Below are 19,869 nucleotides of genomic sequence, written 5' to 3'. Positions count from 1 at the left end.
ACATCATTAGCATAGCTGCTGATCCAACAAAGTAAAATTAATTAGTTTAACCCAAGCTAAAGAATAAGAATGCGCATTTGATCAGATGCAACTACACTCACAATTTAAGAGATACATTATTCGAATGGTTGGCGAAAGAGATGCGTTTTTAGTCTAGATTTAAACAGAGAGAGTGTGTCTGAACCCCGGACATTATCAGGAAGGCTATTCCAGAGTTTGGGAGCCAAATGTGAGAAAGCTCTACCTCCTTTATTGGACTTTGCTATCCTAGGAACTACCAAAAGTCCAGCGTTTTGTGACCTTAGGGAGCATGATAGGTTGTAGCGTGGTAGAAGGCTAGTTAGGTACGCAGGAGCTAAACCATTTATGGCCTTATAGGTAAGTAATGATAATTTGTAACTCATACAGAACTTAATAGGTAGCCAGTGCAGAGACCGTAAAATTGGGGTAATATGATCATATTTTCTTGACTCTAGCTGCTGCATTTTGGACTACCTATAGCTTGCTTATTGAAGAAGCAGGACAACCACCTAGATGTGCATTACAATAGTCCAGTCTAGAGGTCATAAATGCATGAACTAGCTTTTCTGCATCAGAAACAGATAACATGTTTCGTAGCTTGGTAATGAGTATCATCAGCATAACAGTGGAAGCTAATTCCGTATTTTCTGATAATATTACCAAGGGCCAACATGCATATTGAAAATACTGAACTGATTCAAATGATTTGCGATTCCCCAAACTGACTCAAATGATTCGCGAACCCCAAACTACGAACTCCCGAACATAACCAGGTGAGCAGATCACTCTCTCACTATTTTATTTAGCTCTTCCTGTCCTATATTTGTAAAGCACTGCAGTTTATCTTTGGGTGCGATGGATGAAACTGAAGTGTTACACGCTGTAGAATCTACATTCTCTATTGTATTTCTAATGTTATCTATTTTATCAGTGAAGAAATTCATAAAGTTTACAAGATTACAAGATTATAAGATTCATAGGAATTGTTACCATTAAGTTTAATTGATAATGTACTGCTTCACTGATGTTATACAATATTCTTATACAAATAAAAAAACAGCTGTTATCTTGCAGTGAAGGGCATCTAAAAATATTAATAAAATCAAGTGAGCCACAGAGATGGCATCGTCGACGAGCACAGGCATGTATTTTTTTTTTAATTTTTCTGCACTTGGTAAGAACACTATTAACTCCAAGAAAGTATATGTAAACATTAAAACATCATAGACTAATAATGAACAAGAGTGCAGATTAAGTAACAAATATATACATGAAAACCACCCAAGATCAGTAAACGATCTTTAACTATTACTGTACTTGTTTTATATTAAGGGAGTTCATCCAGAGGCAGTGAGTGAACTGTGTCCTGAAACCAGAATCAGTTGGGAAGAATGGAATCAAGTCTACCCCATAAAAGACTTACACGGGTAATTCACAACTCTTGTTTGTTTGTGTGAGTGTGCACAGCTATAGCTTAATGTCTTCACAACTCAGAATTTGTGTTTCATTTCTGGTCTCCTTCCAGATGCAGATGTCTTGGCTTCTGGTGCAAAACTAAGTCAGATTAATCCCAAGCCTTTGCTGCCACACATACTTGATGTCAAAAAGTAGAGTTGTACCTCTTGGCAGTCCAAAGTTGTGAACATACCTAAACTCACTGGTTAAATCTTATGTCTCCTCCAGAAGTTTGCGCTCTGCAAGTGAACGACTCCTTGTGGTGCCATCCCAAAGAAGTTCACAATCACCCTCACGGATCTTTTCCTGGACTGTGTCCAGCTGGTGGAATGACCTCCCAATGTCTTTACTCATTTTCAAGAAACATCTAATGACTCATCTTTTTCACCAGCACTTAACCAGCTAATACTAGCACTTTTCCTTCTTTTCTTGCCTTTCATATTTAAAAAAAAAAAAAAAAAAAAAAAAACTGTCTATGCGTTCTGTACTAGACTAACTGAGACTTGTCATGGCACTTGTATACTGTTGTTGTTCTCTTGTTGACCTGACTGCTTCTATTGTTCTCATTTGTAAGTAGCTTTGGATAAAAGCGTCTGTTAAATGATTAAATGTAAATGTTTATACAGGACGGTACAGAAAGTGCACAAGTGGGAGCGAGTGGAGGGGACGGCGTCAGAATGGACCTAGCGCTGGGACTCCTTCAAGGATCACCCGAAGCACGACCACACTATATGCACGAGGCTGTTGGTTCTAACATTTTAGAGTCTCCTTTGGTAGAAATCTCATTCTGCATTCCCCATGCCCTCTCTCACGCTGGGCCCTTGGAATTGTCCTAATCTTCCCTCCCCTTACAGCGGTCCTGGTTGAAGGTCCCCTTCTCAAACTGTGCAACACATTTTCACTGCACAAATGTACACATCTCTTGTCATGAGACACATTACTAAAACATGTTTTTTTTGACAGAAACTGTAGTTTTCCTCCAAAATAAAAGATCAACTGGTTTCAGACATAAAGGTACAAGGGTTTCTTTGGCATGTGCCGAAAAAATTATCCATTAATATGCTAAATTATTTTACAAAAACCTTTAATTTTTATTGTATTTGAATTGTTCTACTACATGTTTTTAACAATACATCCATGCATATTCTGCATCATAAAGTTTGGGATTATTTTCATCTGTTTTATACAGTATGTTTCCAAAATAAAACTGCTGTTTTACAGTTTTGAGCATGTGATAGTTTATTGAAGTTGATTGTAAAGGCATTGCTGTCAGTCATTTGATCGTTAGCCTTTATCATGTACTGTTGATCTAAATGCAAACTAGGATCTAATTGAACATACAAGTGTGTATTTATACATGGTGCCAGGTACGACGGTGAAACAACGTCGTGTTATCAACGTTGATTAACTTTTCAAAATCAACACCTCATTCAGCATTAATCCAAGGTCTGCAGAACGACCATAATTCACCCGTGTTGTAGGTAAGACGGTGAAACAGCGTCGCGATTTCAACGCTGAATCCACGTCGTGATTTCAACATTGATCCAATTTGCAAAATCGAAAGGTAATTCAGCGTTGATTCAACCGTGGTACCTGACGTTGTTTCAACGTTGAATCAATGTTGAAATGCCGGCTGGGGAGTCAAATGATTCGCGATCCCGCTGAACTGACTCAAATGATTCGCGAATCCGCTACGAACTCCCGAACTGAGTCAAATGATTCACGATCCAGCTACGAACTCCCGAACTGAGTCAAATGATTCGCGATCCCGCTATGAACTGACTCAAATGATTCACGAACCCGCTATGAACTCCCGAATTGATGCCAAATGATTCACGAACCCGCTACGAACTCCCGAACTGAGTCAAATGATTCACGAACCCGCTACGAACTCCCAAACTGAGTCAAATGTTTTGCGATCCCGCTATGAACTGACTCAAATGATTCGCGAACCCGCTATGAACTCCCGAACTGAGTCAAATTATTCACGATCCCGCTATGAACTGACTCAAATGATTCACGAACCCGCTATGAACTCCCGAAATGAGTCAAATGATTCGCGATCCCGCTACGAACTCCCGAACTGAGTCAGATGATTCACGAACCCGCTAAGAGCTCCCGAACTGACTCAAATTATTCGCGATTGTTGTGTTTCTGTGAGTGAGGCAGCTAACTGTGAGCTCAGCTGCTGCTCGTTATAACTGACCACTCAGTCGGTCCCAAATTATTTAATGTTTGCCTGTTCATTTGTTTTATTTTGAGCGAATTTGAGTCGTGACATGTCAAAGGAGAACAAAAGCTGTGAACACAAGAAGGGTCAGATGTGTTCTGCGAGGTCCTGCAAACATACTGGCAAAATGAGGTAAGAAAATCGATATCTTTATTATCTTTTGAAAATAGTATAACCAGAGTTTACAAATGGGTAGCATAAAGGACATGTAACCTGCAGAAAATAAATAAATACCCGTGTGTGTATTTTGCATTGCTTTATCACAGATGATCAAGTTAGATGCTCACCTACTGTCTTGCTGGTAAATTATGTGTTAATGTCTGTCTTTTAGAGATTTTTCCACATTTTCCTGATATGAATCCCATGCATTAGGTGTGTTATATATGTTTTTATTCTAATAATAGTTTCAAAGTGTTTTCTGAAACATGTAAGTGCAAATGTCGGTACAATTTTAATGAATTCATGAAAATGAATTTAAAAATGAGGATTGTTTAAAGCAGTGGTTCTCAGTGTCAGACCCTCTCTAGTGGTTACGCAGGTGAATCACTAAAATAAATATTAATGTTAATACATTTTAATCTAATCTTTGAGTAAGGCTTTTTTTGTACATTTAAGTACAGTTAATGTACAGTAAAGTTATGTAACTTTTATTATAACACATTTTAATTTAAACTAAGTTTTGATTTACCTGTACGTAAGCACAGTGTAGTTTTAATGTTCAAACTGTATTTACCATGGTAAAGGGGCTGATTCTTATTAGAATAAAACTGCCTCATTTTTTAACTGTAGAGCTGTAGCTGAATAGTTTGGCCAACTACGCTGCTGAAATTTAATGTTGGTCATTATGGTGGAACTTAATATTTAATAACAAATATTTTCTGAAGTGGTACTTGGTATAAAAAGTTTGAGAACCAATGGTTTAAAGAAATGGTATAAAATGAAATCCTGCTTTTTAAGAACTTTTCAGTAAAGCATTCTTCTTTCCCCTTGTAGAGTCATAGAGGATCCAGTTTATTCTTGAAACATTGGTAAGAAATTGTTCTTCTGCTACATTGCACCGTCACTTCTGCTAGAGATGCTTTGACCTTTTGTGATAGGTTTTGATTGTACTTTGTTTAATAAAAATGTACTTAATTTGATTTGACTTGTTTTACTACACTGTAATGTTAGTGTTCTGATTAAAACAGTGTAACTGGGGGCTCTCAAAACACTGCTTATGAATAATTTGTGAATTGTAAACTTTCATCTGAATAGATTTAATAAATGTTTAATGAATAGTGTTGTCCACTTTGTTTCCAACTTCACTGTTACTGAACTGTAAAGTGAAAATATTGTGTGATTTATTTTGCATTCAGTTTTCACTTAAATATATTTCACAATATCAAAGTTATTGTGAAACGTTGTGAACATACCTAAACTCACTGGTTAAATCTTATGTGTCCTCCAGAAGTTTGCGCTCTGCAAGTGAACGACTCCTTGTGGTGCCATCCCAAAGAAGTTCACAATCACCCTCACGGATCTTTTCCTGGACTGTGTCCAGCTGGTGGAATGACCTCCCAATCTCTTTACTCATTTTCAAGAAACATCTAAAGACTCATCTTTTTCACCAGCACTTAACCAGCTAATACTAGCACTTTTCCTTCTTTTCTTGCCTTTCATATAAAAAAAAAAAAAAACCTGTCTATGCGTTCTGTACTAGACTAACTGAGACTTGTCATGGCACTTGTATACTGTTGTTTCTCTCTTGTTGAACTGCTTCTATTGTTCTCATTTGTAAGTAGCTTTGGATAAAAGCGTCTGTTAAATGATTAAATGTAAATGTTTATACAGGACGGTACAGAAAGTGCACAAGTGGGAGAGAGTGGAGGGGACGGCGTCAGAATGGACCTAGCGCTGGGACTCCTTCAAGGATCACCCGAAGCACAACCTGTTTTACAGTTTTGAGCATGTGATAGTTTATTGAAGTTGATTGTAAAGGCATTGCTGTCAGTCATTTGATCGTTAGCCTTTATCATGTACTGTTGATCTAAATGCAAACTAGGATCTAATTGAACATACAAGTGTGTATTTATACATGGTGCCAGGTACGACGGTGAAACAACGTCGTGTTATCAACGTTGATTAACTTTTCAAAATCAACACCTCATTCAGCATTAATCCAAGGTCTGGAGAACGACCATAATTCACCCGTGTTGTAGGTAAGACGGTGAAACAGCGTCGCGAGTTCAACGGTGAATCCACGTCGTGATTTCAACATTTGAACATTAATTCAGCGTTGATTCAACCGTGGTACCTGACGTTGAATCAACGTTGAAATGCCGGCTGGGGAGTCAAATGATTCGCGATCCTGCTATGAACTCCCGAACTGAGTCACATGATTCACGAACCCGCTACGAACTCCCGAACTGAGTCAAATGATTCACGAACACGCTACGTACTCCCGAACTGACTCAAATGATTCGCGAACCCGCTACGAACTCCCGAACTGAGTCAAATGATTCACGAACCCGCTACGAACTCCCGAACTGAGTCACATGATTCACGAACCCTCTATGAACTCCCGAACTGAGTCAGGCGATTCAGGAACCCGCTACAAACTCCCGAACTGAGTCAAATGATTCACGAACCCGCTACGAACTCCCGAACTGACTCAAATGATTTGCGATCCCCAAACTGACTCAAATGATTCTCGAACGCGTTACGAACTCCCGAACTGACTCAAATGATTCGCGAACCCGCTACGAACTCCCGATCTGACTCAAATGATTAGCGATACGCAAACTGACTCAAACGATTCGCGATCCCGCTTCGAACTCCCGAACTGATTCAAATGATTCGCGATCCCCAAACTACGAACTCCCGAACATAACCAGGTGAGCAGATAAGTCTCTCATTATTTGATTGCTCTAGTCTTTATCCACTCATCATCATCATCATCATCATCCACCTATCAGAACACACGAGAACTCTTTGACATCAGCTGCTGTGCTTCAAAAGCTCTTGCAGCATACACTGGTTTTCTCTGAGGTGGTTGGATCACATCAGATTGTGGTTAATCTTGCAGATCATGACTTATATCTACTCTTCCTCTCCCTGCAGTTTGGTAATTTAAAGATTCCAATCTGCAGTATGAGACATACGGCCAAATCAAGTTTTTTTATTGTTCTTGACATCCATCAATAAAAGTCATGTGGGTTTGGAACAAGAAAGGTAAAAAAGTACATGGTGACATATTTTTATATTATATATTGGTGCTATGTTACTTCTAAGTATTTTTCCTTATATGAACTGTCTTTTGCTCATTTCAGCATACAAAAAGATACAAGACTGCAAACTTTCCAGTACTTCTGTACTGATAACCCGGTTTCCATGCAGTCCCAGGAGGTTTGTCTGTTTTAGGGCTCTTTTAAAAAAGTGTCAATTTTTTTTTGGTATGAATAAAAACAGTCAAAATTGTTTTAATGAATTTTTCTTTCTATTTTCTTTGTTTCTTTTTTTGGTAGCTGCTGCATGAAGTGAAGATGCGGTTTGGGAAGGACCTTCATCTTAATCTAGAGATGCTCTTCAAGTGTTGCAAAATGGTAAATACATGTGGCAAAAGTTAAACTCAACTACAACACAACTGTCATCGTTTACACACAACAACTCAAAATTATTCACACTTGTTTCTAATGATGTGATCAAATCAGTTATCTAGAATATAAGCCAGTACAGGTGGCCCAGGTACGGTGAGTGTTGATACCACAATGGATGGAAATAATGTGAGAGGCAAAGGAGGAAGAGTTTGTGTCAGAGGTGATGGTCAAGGAGGAAGAGTACAAGGACAACTGTGGCCACCATAATCAGGACATTCACAGAAGATAACAGGTAAATGTATTGTTTTTCTAATTTGACATTTGATATAGTACATCAGTTTGTCAATAGAAAGGGGAGTGTTGAAAAAAGAAAAAAAAAATAGAATACAATTTACATATGAATGTGATGTCCATCACTATTGTTTTTGTAAATATACATTTGTAAGAGCGTTTTCCCTTTTGTATAATTACAAGACTACCAAATGAGGGTGGAAGGACTCCTTCATTCTCCCAACAGCAAGAGGCTCTCATTGTTCATATGGTCCGTCAAAACAATGTCATCCGACTGCGTGAAATACAGCAAAGACTTATAGAAGACAATGTAAACTTTGAAGCTATCAACAGTGTCAGCCTTTCTACCATCTGAGGCAGAATGAGTCTCTCATTGACTTTGATTTTGCATTTGCACAATGTTTTGTGTAATACACTTTGCATTTAGAGTTGTCTTTGTTCTTTGAGCTTACTTTATTTTTATGCTGAAAATACAGAAATGCTATACTGTATTACTTGCTGTACTTACAGTATTGTACTGAGTTGTGAACTATTTACTTTTATTTATGGCAAAATTATTTTCTATATGCAATATATATATATATATATATATATATATATATATATATATATATATATATATATATACATCTGTAACTACATGCCCTGGACGGTGTGTTGTCAATTTTTTGATGTAGTGTCTAATAAATGCTGATGAGTATTTATATATTGACTGGCTGTGTTTATGTTTTGAAAGCAGTGTTTGATTTTGAGAACAGATCAAATGGTTTTGAGGCAAGTGTTTGATTTTGCCAGAAGAGTCAGGGGTTTTGTGAATGTAGTTTAAAGAATGGGTTTTGTGTTTAAAGTTTCAAGAAATGTGTTTTAGCAATTGTGAAATACTGTAATATAATATTAATATTAGGGCCGGGACTCGATTAAAAAAATTAATCTAATTAATTAGAGGCTTTGTAATTAATTAATCGAAATTAATCGCATTTTAATCGCATATAAATATTTGACCTGAGAACAGTGAGAAGTAATTTTTTTCACATGGATTTATAGTATACCATTGAATAATGACTGAATACATAAGCTTAAGCAACAAAATATTGTTTATTTTTGTTCAACCAAGTCTAGCAGACCAGTGCAATTTTTTGCCATGAAGTGTATCAATAGCATATTTAGAAACAATTTAGAAATATTATATTTCAGAAATTCAGGAAGCTTATAGGTACTGGAACCTTCTGTAAGGTGTGTTTTTAAGTAGAACACAATACTGTCAATTACATTCAGAACATTGGAAACACTGACTATTAGAAAACATCTCTCTGTTGCTTCAGAGGCCATAACATACTAATTCCAGCTCTCCATAACCTTGGCCAAAACAATAAAGAGTTCAAAATAAACTGTTGCACGAACAAAATAATACATAGTTCAACATAAAGTGTAAAGTCCACGCTAGCTGCTATATGTTTTGCGTTGAGGTGATACTTGAGGCTCAATGTGCTGCTGAGGTGATATGCGAACGCTAGTTGGTGCTTCAGTATAATCGGTCCCGCCGAAACTCATCCAGTGAGAAACGTTCCGCGGTGCAAAAATAAGTTATTAAAAACGCGGGAATTTTTTTTTCTGTAATTAATTAATCTTAGTTAACGCGTTATTTTTCGTGTAATTAATTAATCTCAATTAACGCGTTAAAGTCCCGGCCCTAATTAATATAAATTATATACGGCCAGCCTATATGAATGAATGAATAAATTATGCATTTATATAGTGCTTTGTGTATTGTTGTGGTATTGCACCCAAAGCGACGTACAATAATATAATAATTTTACCACCAGCAAAGTGCATATATATTATATGTACCGTATTTTCTTAAGTATAAGTCACACTTTTTTTCATAGCTGGTCCTGCGACTTATAGTAAAGTGTGACTTATTTATCAAAATTTATTTGACATGAACCAAGAGAAAACATTACCGTCTACAGCCGCAAGAGGGTGCTCTGTGCTGCTCAGTTCTCCTGTAGTCTACCACTGAGTACATAGAGCGCCCTCTCGCGGCAAAATCGGGGCAGGCAGCAGAGAATCAGAGTCGGAGTAATCAGTCCAAAGATCAAACACGGGAATGACAAACACAGGGAGAAACACTCGGAAATGTTAGACAGGCTAAACAAGACTTTGCAGTGAGTGAGAGTGAGTGTGCTGCTTTTATGTGTGTGTAAATAAGGTGCAGGTGTGGCAAGGAAATTGGCAGATGAATGAGGTGCAGGTGTGGCAGGGTGATTGTGATGCAGTGACTCATGGGGAATGTAGTTCGGGTGTGGTGCAGCAGATGAGAGGTGCTAGTGTCCAAGTGACATCTGGTGGTTGATGGGTGGAATGGTCCTGAGTGGAGTGCCCTCTACTGAAGTTCATGGGCACTCCATCTAATGATCGTGACAGAACTAATGTAAACAAAGAACGCTTCTGTGCGCTGGCATCCTCGTTAAGAGATTTTAAACAAACACTTGCAGTTAATCAAATGAAACAATACACATTTTAATGTTATAAAAGTGTGCACATCGAGAGAAATAAACAGCAGATGTTCATGTTAACAACTTATTTAACTTGATAAAACGCTGCTAATACACATACATTTGTTAATAAAGTAAATAAAACAAAAACATGTTTGTTTTAATGCTACTGAATAAAAATAAACGATCCACTAAAGTCTCTGCTCATCATGACAACATGACAGGACCTGGATCAGTAAGCTGCCTCTAGGGCCAATGACGTCACTTCCAGGGAGGCATGTTGTACACACCCCCATCCCTTGACTCCGCCCCCACGTCAAAACAGTGCCCCAAAGAGAGACGTGCAGAAAAGTGAAGCGCAAAGGAAAAATGGTTTTGCAAGCTCCAACTAGACTGACACGCAAAATAAAAGCAGCATCGCAAATAAATTAATAGATATGACCATGGAAAATATTTATTGCAAAATCATTGCAAAATCATTTAATTTGTTTTGCAATTCTAAATTTTTGTTTGCAAAAAGCAAATGTATTTTCCTCAATACTTTAATTTTCATTTTGCAAAACTTTATTTTCTTTTGCAAAACACAATTTTTTTGTGTATATATACAGCGTTAAATTGACTCCATATGAGTGAGTTGTTTTGTGTGTGTGCGTGTGTGTGTGGTGTGTGTGGAGACTGAGACATTGGTGAGTTGTTTTGTGTGTGTGTGTGTGTGTGTGTGTGTGTGGAGATTGAGACATGGGTGAGTTGTTTTGTGTGTGTGTGTGTGTGTGTGTGTGTGGACACTGAGACATGGGTGAGTTGCTGTTTTTGGTTTGTGTATGTGTGTGTGTGTTTGTGTGTGTAGATTGAGACATTGGTCAGTTGTTTATATATATATATATATATATGTGTGTGTGTGTGTGTGTGTGTGTGTGTGGAGATTGAGACATGGGTGATTTTTTTTTTCCGTGTGTGTGGAGATTGAGACATTGGTGTGAGTGTTTGTGTGTGTGTGTGTATGTGTGTGTTTCTCCTCTTTGTGTGAGTTTCTAGACATGTTGGGCAGTTCAGCTAATGCAGGATGTCATTTATGTGAAATGAAACAACATAACTGAAGACCAAAACCAAATATGCTAACTAAATAAAAACAAATAAAAACAATCCCCTAGCAGACAATATTTGTGTTGCAGGTGTGTTATAAACAACAGAGAGTGTGATGTAGTCTCACGCACGAGTTGTTAAAGTAGTGCCATTGTGTCACTTTTGTTAGTAATGAACAGAGTCTGTCAGCTTTACCACAAAGTTTCAGTCCTGTGTTCCTGCTGCTGTTTAAAGTGACCAGACTGCTGGACCATGAATCAGGTGAAAAGTCCCTCAGACGCACATTGAACGAGGGGCCCAGGGCATACATACAGACCAAAATATAACAGACACAGGGGCCTGGACAAACTATATCAGTTCACGCATTTGAGCGTTTTTGACCAGTAAACCACCACCCACTCAGAGCACACCAGCAAAGGTAAAATCTACCAGGACATCTCAATAACCATGTGTTTGCTAATGCTTTACAAAAATGAAAAACAAGTGGTTTGTCTGATTTGTCTGATATGACCCCATCACTCATGTCTGATCCTCAGGTGACAGAGTCACAGAGCTGGAACCGAAGCAGGAGCGGATATCATCAACACTTGTCTCTGAACTTAACCATTATCAGTGGAAACTTAAGGTGAGATTTTCTGTCTGATCATCATCTTCATCTCACACTTTCATTGTTTACCTATGGACAGGAGCACTGTTGTGCTATTAAAAAATAAAAAACTAGTTTGTTGTTTAATCACAATTGAGTCGTCTTACTGTTTAAAATAGTGATATTTAATGAGATCTGTGGGGTGTTAAAGGTGAACATCCATTACAGATGCTTTCTCCATCTCCATTTGTGAAGCATGTTAAGTGTTATGTAATGAGTGTGTTTTCTTGTTCTGTTTATGGGTATTAATACTATGTCCTAGTTGAAAAAAGCTGATGAAAACAAAATCAAATATAGCTGCAAGCAGCAGTTACAGGGCCAAGCACTCCACCGGCAAATTGAGGAGCTAAGCATGACATGGAGCATCACACCAATACAGCAATGAGCAATGAGCCTAATGGAATCAAAAGTTGTTAGCATTGTTGGAAATTTCATAATTAAAGGTTAATTAATGGTTTATTACTCTTGGCCAATAGGTTGCGCTGTTACCAAATTTATGTGCTTGGTCACTTTAAAGTGACAATGGCACATACAAAGTTTGGTGTAAATATCTCAAACCTTTGCAGAGATACAGCCCTCCGATGCAGTTTGGAATATTTCCAGCAAATTCGTTCATGCGCAAAACGAAAACTGTTTTGTGTATTAACACAAAATTCATAAATTTAGCCTGCTTGGTCTGAAGATGATCTGAGCCAAATTTGCTGAAAACAATCTAGGAGGAGTTTGATAAAATAGGTTTTCAACTTTACTGACAGGAAGCTCAGTAAAAATTATGACAAAATTGGTATCAATGTTGTTGGTATGATGCAAGGAAACTAGCAACATCCCATTACAATAGGTTAATGTAAGCAAAAGTTATTAGCATTTTTCTAAATTTCATCATAACTTTCTACCCCAAACATTTTGAGTACCATCAGGGCATGGAGCTGAAGATTTTTGAAATGATTTTCAGAATGATACGCTAATGCTTTCGAGAAATACAGCATTTTAGAATATAATTCAAAATGGCCAATGCCTAAAGTGGCTGACAAAGGAAAATTGGATATCATTTGACTGAAAGCATTCAGAATAAAAAATATGCATTTTTCATATCTCCTAACCACTAGGGGGCACAGCGCCGAAACACTGAAGGTAGTCTCAGGTCATGCTTATAATAATATACACCAAGTTTGGTCTCAATAGGCAAAACCATAGAATTTTTTTCATAGAACTTTTCATAGAATTTGTTCACGTGCATTTTGGAAACAGTATGACTAATCAACTTGAATTCCAAAACTTTTTGCCAGCGTGGTCTGAAGATGATTCCAAAATTCTTCACATTTTTGGACAATCGGTTCAATGGCCTAGGAAGAGTTTGAAAAAGTAGATTTACAAACAATTGAACATAGCGAAAAAAACGAAACCTTGCGATTTTAGAATGTCGACTCTGATACACACACACACACACACACACTCTCTCACACACACACGTGCACTGATACACACTCACACACACACTGTTGACACATCAGACACACAATCGTGCACTGATACACACTCACACACACACTATTGACACAGACACACACACGTGCACTTATACACACTCACACAGACACTATTGACACTGACACACACACTTGCACTGATACACACTCACACACACACACACACACACACTATTGACACCTCAGACACACACACATGCACTGATACACACACACACACACTGTTGACACCTCAGACACACACACGTGCACTGATACACACTCACACAGACAAAATTGACACCTCAGACACACACACGTGCACTGATACACACTCACACACACTAATATTACCTCAGACACACACTTGCACTGATACACACTCACACACACACACACTATTGACACCTCAGACACACACACATGCACTGATACACACACACACACACACTGTTGACACCTCAGACACACACACGTGCACTGATACACACTCACACAGACAAAATTGACATCTCAGACACACACACGTGCACTGATACACACTCACACACACACTAATGTCACCTCAGACACACACACATACACCGATACACACTCACACAGACACTATTGACGCAGACACACACACGTGCACTGATACACACTCACACACAAACTAATGACAACTCAGACACACACACATACACCGATACACACTCACACAGACACCATTGACACAGACACACACACTTGCGCACTGATACACAATCACACAGACACTATTGACACCTCAGATACACACTTGGACTGACACACACTCACACAGACACTATTGACACTGACACACACACACACACACACAAACTAATGACACCTCAGACACACACACATACACCGATACACACTCACACAGACACTATTGACACAGACACACACTTGCGCACTGATACACAATCACACAGACACTATTGACACCTCAGATACACACTTGCACTGACACACACTCACACAGACACTATTGACACTGACACACACACACACACTATTGACACCTCAGATACACACTTGCACTGACACACACTCACACAGACACTATTGACACAGACACACACACGCGCACTGATACACACTCACACAGACACTATTGACACAGACACACACACGCGCACTGATACACACTCACACAGACACTATTGACACCTCAGATACACACTTGCACTGACACACACTCACACAGACACTATTGACACAGACACACACACGCGCACTGATACACACTCACACAGACACTATTGACACCTCAGATACACACTTGCACTGACACACACTCACACAGACACTATTGACACTGACACACACACACACATACACACACACACACACACACACCTCAGACACAAACTAACAAACTGACATGAAATGCAAACATCCAGCAGTAGACACTTTCTCATGTACAATCTATTTTTTCTAGCAAACAAATCAAACCACATTTCTGTACAGATATAATTACATGAGACCACAGCAGAGTTTACTTTGTAACGTTTTAACGACTAGTTTGCATCTAAGTTTTTCGTATGCTGCAACCATCGACTCAGAGTCTGAAGTCGTTGCAGGGGGATGATCTGACTATAATGGTTTTATACCAAAAAAATTAAAGTTTGATCATCTTCTGACTGTGACTGGTGCATATTCCACATGATCCTCCTCTTCAACTTTCTGTAATAAAAAAATGCATAAGATATAACAATAATAAGAATAAATGTGATTTAATGTATATATATATATATACAGTCATGGCCAAAAACATTGGTACCCTTGGTAAATATGATCAAAGGCGGCTGTGAAAATTCATCTGCATTGTTAATCCTTTTGACCTTTTTTTTATCACAATAATGTATCCTTTCATTGGATAATAAGAAATTACAATGGGGGGAAATATCATTATGAAATAAAGGTTTTACTGCTAAAATAAACAAGTGGTGCAGTTACGTGTGAGATTTATGTGATAGATCATTATGCTATAAAGCTGATCACTGCCACTTGGCCTGTCAGAATAATAACTATGTCAAGTTATTGCTTTATTTATGACATTGAAAGGTGAAAAGAAGGTATCATTTGAGGCATTATATTGTTTTCCTTACAACTACAGACTCTAGTATGGAAGTCCAGTTCACTGTTCTGTTACAAACATAAATGTAATAATCCAAATGGTGCTCTCTCACAGCTGGCGTTAAGTAGGTTTCACAAGGAAGAGAATGCAGTTTTGCATTCCACTTTGTGCTATTTCTCCCCCATTGTTTTTATACGGGAACCTGCATTAGATGGATGGGTTTTTGTTCCTGTGGCTCAGTGGTAGAGCATTGCGTTAGCAGCACAAAAGGTTGTGGGTTCAGTTCCTAGGAGAAACACACGCTGGTAAAAAAAAAATAAAAAAATGTGTAGTCTGAATACACTGTAAGTGGCTTTGTATAAAATCTTCTGATAAATGTGTTTGACTGTCTTGTGCATGCAATATCATGCTTGCATTAAAATGCCGTTATATATTCAGTGGCATAAAATGGTTTTAAAATGACAGTAATATCACAGTTATTTCTGGGACAATATATTTCCCAACAAAAAGTAGTTATCGTGACAGGCCTAATCGCCAAATAAACTCTGGTAAATCATAATCCACAAAATGAAAGTGTCATACAATGTTGTTGTTATTATTATTATTATTATTATTATTAATAAACTATTAATCCTTCACAGTAAATTATATTGTTATAACGGCAACCACAGTTATAACAATATAATCATACCGAACTAAACACCTAAAAGGGAATCTTACAGAAAAAAAATAACACAAAATAAAAAAAAAAACAATTCTAAATTACGACATAATTCAGATGATAAACGAGCCAAAATTAGTATGTCATAATTTCAATATTTACGTTATAATTAGAAATCTCATTATTTAAGCTTTGTATATGATATTTTCATCTTTTTAAGTTATAGTTTTGACTATTTAATATCAGAATTTCAATATGTCATAATTTCTTATTTGGTGATAGTTATGACATAATTTTTTATGTGGTGGAAATGGACTTAAATATTATACAGACAAAATCAAAAGTACTCTGTCACATACATCAGACTCTGCTAAAATTATACATTTAGCAGACACTTTAATCCAAAGCAATTTACAGTGCATTCAGAATATATATATATATATTTTTTTTACCAGTATTTGTGTTCTTTGGGAATTGAACCCACAACCTTTTGCACCGCTAACATGATGCTCTAGCACTGAGCTGCGGGAACACAGTTGTATAGTAACACTTTACAATAAGATTTCCTTAGGTAACATTTGTTAACTACTTTAGTAAATTTAGTTACAGCATTTATTAATCTTAGCTGAAATTTATTTCAACATTTATTAATGCATTATTAAAATCAACAGTTGAGTTTGTTAACATTAGTGTATTGAGAAGTAACGTGATAAACTAACATTAAAATACTTAAGATAACATGAAATAAGAATGAAAAAGAATTCTACAGCATTTATTGATCTTAGCTAATATTAATTTCAACATATACTAATGCATTATAAAAAAAAAAAAAACTAAAATTGTGCTTTTATTAGTTAATTAGTTAATGCACTGTGAACCAGCTTGAACTAGAAAGGAATAGCTGTACTTTTTATTAACTAACATTAACAGATTAATAAATACTCTGAATAAATGTACTGTTCATTGTTTGTTCATGTTAGTTAATATATTAAATAATGTTAACAAATGACACCTTATTGTAAAGTGTTCCCAATTATACAAATACTCAACAATTCATCAATAAATTGTCTTACCAATTTCTGTGTGTTTCTTTTGTGGAATTTCGTCTCGGCGTAAGTGATGTCTTCTTCACAAGTCTCAACTGTTTTAACAATAATAGAGACATTAAAAGCACAAAACTTCATCTTAATTAGATCTGTTTCTTCAGTCTGTGTTTTATTATTCAGGCTTTCAGATTTAACTCCAAAGTAACACTCAATGATTTTAAACATGGCATTAACTAATTTAATTAACGAATAGTTAAAGAGTGTTTATCATTACATTTAGAAAGACACTTCAATCACACATTAATTTACACATAAATCAAACCCAGTTGTCTGTTTAACATCACATTCTTTATATTTAATCAGCATTTAAGTTCAACAAGCACAAAGTTATCATTCATATACATTTTAGAGCACCTGACACATCTTTACACATGAAAGATTGTGTTCATAAAATAGAGAAAGATTGTGTGTGTGTGTGTGTGTGTGTGTGTGTGTGTGTGTGTGTGTGTGTGTGTGTGTGTGTGTGAGAGAGATGAGTAAAGAAGGATGCTCAGTGCCATTATGTACAAATAGACATTTAACAATGAAAATAATAAGAATCATTCTAATTAAATCATAAAATAGGGCTATCATTGGCTTCGATATTTAGAACATTTTTTAAGAATTATTTCTTATTTTACTTGTTTTAAATGGAGAAGATAACACTTGCCTGCTTGATCAGTTTTTCTGTGTTTCCAGCAGATGCAGAAGATCACGACTGCTGTGACGATCAACAGAGATCCAGCAGAGATCGACACGAACAGAAATACAGAGACTGGAGGAACTGAAGGAGAGGAAAAGACAGACAGTCATTAATGTAAGTGATTGAATCAGTCTGATCTACAACAGAAGACAGAGATCAGCTCAGTTAATAACTTGTGGAAGAACCTGAACATGTGAGACAGAGCTGAGTGATGTCCAGATGTTGAGTCTGGTTGCTGATGGGATTGTTGAGCACACAGCTGTAACTGTTTTTATCCTGATATTCCACCTCCAGAGGTAGAGAGAGACTGATGCTGAGATCAGACACACTGATGCTGGACAATAAACTGTTTCCTTTGTACCAGGAGAGAGTCACATGACCCACATTCACCACTGAACACACCAATGAACAATTCTGCTCTGAGGATGAGGATGATGATGAAGAAGAGTCACTGCTGATGACAGGAACAGGCAGACGAGCTGAAAACATCAGAGAATAAGAGGAGTATGAAAACAAAAATCTGCTTATTTTGTAGTGAATCTCTGTAATACATTGCGTGTTGAGTGAGTGTTTATTGTGTTAAGAGTCACTGAATGAGTCTGTCATCTCAAAATATAAAATCAGTAAACATTTGACAATGTAAAAAGAATATGTGAACATTTTGACAAATGATCTCTACTCACCATAGACAGAAACACTGAATGTTTTTGATGATTTTTTCGCTCCACTTATCTCTAGATGATAATCTCCAGTGTGTTCAGTTGTGATGTTTGTGATGGTCAGAGATCCAGTTTGATCGTCCAGCTTCAGTCTGTCTCTGAATCTCTCATCAGTATCATTATATGTGGAGAAGATTTGCTTCTTTTTCTTGATTTTAGCTATTTGAGACTTGTTAGCTCCAAATCTCCACAGTATGTCTTCGTCTTCATGTATTTCAGTAAGATCAGTGTGTAGAGTAACAGAATCTCCCTCCATCACTGACACTGAATCACCAAACACACCTGATCAACAAACAGATTTTACACTGATTAAAGTCTCAGCAGAAACAAACACAATGTAAAATATCAGCGGTCTTTATAAACAGCTGTTGTAAACTCTACTGTTAATAATAGAGAGGCTGATAGATTCAAGCAGACAGAGGAAACACTGCAGCTGCGCTATTTAATGAATTAAACTAATTTATATACAGTTCAGAATGCACCAATCTGTACACAATTCTTCTCTTCCAGAAGTATACTATATTAGTAATATTATATATTTTTTTCTTAGTATTATTTAAATGTTTTTTTTTGTTTGTTTTTTTCTGTTTTTGTGTCATACGTCTTTGTTTGTTCAGCATGTATTTAGCAAGATAATAATAAGTGAATATAGAATTTACATCAAAGTAAAAGGGTTAAAGTTAATTCATTTCAAATGTAAATGTACTCATGTCAAAGTTTAAAGTTTTGGCAACAGAGTTAAAAAACCTGGATTTAATCTAGATTTAAGATGAATCCTGACTGGTGTAACAAACACATCACTAGTCTTTAATTAGTTTTAAAGCGTGGAGGACAATCATGTTTAAAGTTTCATAATATATTGACAATAAATTAATGATAATTATTGCTGATTGAAAGTACAGTTTTAATTCTGCTGGATATTTTAAATACATTTTTATTAATAAATAATACGTTTAGATCATTAGATCCCTGGATTTTAATCTATGGACTTTAAGGTTCCTGCACATTTTGACTTGTATAGTTTCATGATATTAATGGAGATGTTTATGATCACTGCAGAAGTATTTTTAAATAAATATATTTATTAGAAATGTCTTTTTAAAAGAACAAAAATGGCCGGATATTTGAAAGCAGCTCAACAGAAAGTTCACACTTTCTGAAGATCTACATTCACTGAAGGGATTTCCATTATTTTCATGATCTTTTCCAGATCTGGATTTAATGTAAATTTCCTAATCCTAATCCCAACAGAGACATGAATTCAAAGATAGTATATCTTGTTGTTTTTATACAGTATTCATAATTCTTTTGCTTCATAACAGGATATTAAAATAATACAATTTGATCAGT

At 36.6% G+C, this 19,869-nt stretch overlaps 1 protein-coding gene across 1 annotated transcript in view; it reads right to left on the bottom strand.

Annotated features, from left to right (window-relative positions):
* The window catches only part of LOC127942871 (SLAM family member 5), a 108,470-nt gene that overhangs the window by 34,784 nt on the left and 53,817 nt on the right, over window positions 1-19,869 (bottom strand). The window lies entirely within an intron of this gene.

Source organism: Carassius gibelio, chromosome A22 (genome assembly GCF_023724105.1).
Source record: "Carassius gibelio isolate Cgi1373 ecotype wild population from Czech Republic chromosome A22, carGib1.2-hapl.c, whole genome shotgun sequence".
NCBI lineage: Eukaryota > Metazoa > Chordata > Actinopteri > Cypriniformes > Cyprinidae > Carassius > Carassius gibelio.
Note: the sequence above shows the minus strand (reverse complement) of the source record. Positions and strands in the feature narration are given on the sequence as shown.